This window comes from Triticum urartu, chromosome 7, assembly GCF_003073215.2.
Source record: "Triticum urartu cultivar G1812 chromosome 7, Tu2.1, whole genome shotgun sequence".
NCBI lineage: Eukaryota > Viridiplantae > Streptophyta > Magnoliopsida > Poales > Poaceae > Triticum > Triticum urartu.
The window spans coordinates 74504512-74507913 of NC_053028.1; the positions used below are offsets into that span (position 1 = coordinate 74504512).

Consider the following 3402-nt stretch of genomic DNA (forward strand, 5'->3'; position numbering starts at 1 on the left):
CTTCCAAGTATAAAACATCAAGTGCACAAACTCACATCAGTTAACATCATTACAGAATTTCAGATAACATGTTTACTGCAGAAATCAAGCATAGGCAGTAGTGCTGCTAGTGTTTCTTTCTGTGGTTGTGTTGGACATGCAACTCAATTTCTGTTTGTTTTAGACTAGCAGACCAACATGGTATCCAATGTTAAAAAGCAAACAGGGAAAACATTAAAAAGCAAAAAGAAAATAAAGTGGAAGGGTATCATGACAAAACTAACCAGTTTCTTCATACTTACAAAATTACCACATGAAGGAAAGGGCAAATCCTATCTCTGTAAAATACTACAGCTAAATTCCAAAGCGCCCAGGCCTAAATACTACAATAAGTCTGAAGTACAGTGATATACTACATTGTAGCAAGCCAACTGGAAGACTTCAGTTTGAACAATACAGTAATCAATTCAGCAGTAAGATCATACAACTACAACAAAGCAGGGCATGATTCAGTTATAATCTGCACGACTGAAACTGCTCAAATTTTGGTCCTAATCTACAGGTATGCAGCACGCATCAGTGACCACAGAGCATACGACCACAGCAAAACAGGGGAGCAATTCAGTTCTAGTAGATCAGTGGCACCCCTATTCTAAAGAAGGCCATGGCCACACACGCATGAAAGCAAAACGACAACACATACCATGTGGTGGCGGTCTCCATTTTGACTTATGGAGCCCAGAAGAAAATCCACTTGAAACCGAAGAACTCTTCGATAGAGTCAATCAAGCGGGGAAGAACGGGTGGAACGGACCTTCCATTCCATGGCTGCTCTCCTGTACCGGTGGATTTAGGCGTCGTCCCGTCGCTGGTTGCTGTACCTCACCTACAGAGAAGAAGGGAAGGGACAAAACGAGATTGGGGTTAGGGGGGACGTTGAGAAAAAGGAGAAGTAGAAGAGAAGGGGGAGGAGGGATTCATACCGTAGCACCGACCGTTGTCGAGGTCTTGGAGGCTGCGGTGGGTCGCCATGGCCGTCGCTGGTCGCCGTTGCTCCTACCTGAAGAGGCAAAGACAGAGACGGGGGTGAGACAGAGGGAGTTTGAAGGAGAAGAAGACATGGGGGAGGGGGGGTTCATACCATACCGCCGTCGTCGAGGCCTTTGGGTGCTGCGGTGGGTCGCCATGGACGGGCGGCTAGGGTTTCCGTCCAGCGCGAGGAGGGTGGATCTGACGGCGGCCTGAGATGCTGCTCGAGTGGATCCGCTGCTGGAGGTGGAGGAAGGGAGGGAGAGAAGGGGTCGCCGGCGCTGGATGAGGCCGGGGTTGGGAAGGGTCGGCGGCAGTGCTTGGGTTGGATCGAGAGACAGAGAGGAGAAGGAGGAAGATGACTGGGTGGATGGATCCCGGAGTGGAGCGGGTGGGGGCGACGAGGTAGGGGCAGCGGGTGGGGGCGGCGAGGTAGGTTGCCGCGCGGGTTGGATCGGGAGGGGCGCGGTGGCGGCGGTGGAGATGGGGACGAGGGAGTAAGGTGCGACGGGGGGCAGCGTGCGGGGGCGCTAGGGTTTGGAGTTTGGACGAGGGGGTGAGAGGGATGAGAGTGTGAGGGGGACGAGGGCTGCCGTCGGATCCGGGGCCATCCGACAGCATTGGAGGCGCGATCCGCGTGACATGCCTATGGACCAATCAGAACCCAGTAAACGTTATGACCATCTAAATTGGTCAAAATAAGGTGTTGAATCATATAAACAGTTTTATGATATGAAAAATTCAAAAAAAAACATTCTCATTGTGTCAGCAAATCTGACCTACTTTTTAGGAAAACTAACAAACTTGGAATTGGAATAAGACAAATATCTTTAAAAAGTGTTATGAGAAATGAGTTTTCATTTTCTTTGCATGGAAAATTCATTTTCCATTTTTCGAGTGCCCGAAAGGAGGTTTTTTTGTGAAGGACCTACCAAATAATTGTTGTAAAATTGGACCAAATCAATTTTATAAAATACTAGGACATATATAATGGACAATTGACCAAATGGTTGGGTGAAAAAAGTTTTGATCCACCTCTGGTGAAAAAGACAAATTCCCGCCGATTCAGCTGGAAGCGGGTCAAATTTGAAATGTACCTGCCTCATAGTTTGCTCTTTATTTTTTCCAAAAATCATTTCTAGGTACATATGTATCTATTTAATCAGAGAAACATCAAAAGTTTTCCAAGATTCAACCACTAGCTTGGAACGGTCAAGCCCGCCGTTTTGACCGCATTTTGAAACGGACATAAAAAATTCAAAAAAAATCAAAAAATTGGAAAACCTTCGCATTGTGTCATTATATGTGACCAAGTTTCCAGGAAAAATAATAATCTTGTAATACGGAAATTATTTTAAAAAAGTGTTCTAAAAAACGAGCTATCATGCGTGAAGATTCATGGCTTTCAAGACAAATGATCAATCTTATGGCCACATTCATGGCATAGTTTGTTCAAATGATCTCATATTGTGCAAAAAGGGTGCATCTTGGAATGGCAAACAATGTTGCCTAAGGAACTTTTCATTTTCTGTGCACGGAAAATTCATTTTCCATTTTCCGAGTGCCACAAATGAGGTTTTTTTGTGAAGGACCTACCAAATAATTGTTGCAAAATTGGACCAAATCAATTTTATAAAATACTAGGACATATATAATGCACAATTGACAAAATGGTTGGGTGAAAAAAGTTTTGATCCACCTCTGGTGAAAAAGACAAATTGTCGTCGATTCAGTTGGAAACGGGTCAAATTTGAACTGTAGTTGCCTCATAGTTTGCTCTTTATTTTTTCCAAAAATCATTTCTAGGTAAATAAGTATCTATTTAATCATAGAAACACCAAAAAAAATTCCAAGATTCAACCACTAGCTAGGAATTTATAAATTATCAAGGCAAGCAAAAACTAGCATATGCAAGGAAGCGGAAAGAAACAATATTAATCTCAACATAACGAGAGGTAATTTAGTAACATGAAAATTTCTACAACCATATTTTCCTCTCTCGTAATAATTACATTTAGGATCATAGACAAATTCAACAATATAGCTATCACAAAACATATGCTTAACACGATCCACATGTATGCAAAGTTGACACTCTTCCAAAACAGTGGGATTAACATTAACTAAAGTCATGACCTTTCCAAACCCACTTTTATCAAAAACTTCATAAGATTGATCAAAATCCAAATATGTGGGATCTAAAGTTGACACTCTTCCAAACCCACTTTCAATACTATTGTAGACATTATTATCAATATCATATTCATCATGGGGCTTAAATAAATTTTCAAGATCATAAGAAGAATCACCCCAATCATGATCATTGCAACAAGTAGTAGACATAGAAAAACTAGCATCCCCAAGATTAGGGTTTTGCATATTATTAGAACAATT

General features: G+C 42.3%; 1 long non-coding RNA gene across 1 annotated transcript; it reads right to left on the reverse strand.

Annotated features, from left to right (window-relative positions):
* Positions 1–763: 763 nt before the first annotated feature.
* On the reverse strand, positions 764–1194 carry LOC125520004. Its single transcript, XR_007288393.1, has 3 exons — positions 1121–1194; positions 963–1039; positions 764–865 (listed from the first exon to the last, which is right to left on the reverse strand). It is a non-coding gene; the product is annotated as an uncharacterized LOC125520004 (long non-coding RNA).
* Between the last annotated feature and the right edge of the window lie 2208 nt (positions 1195–3402).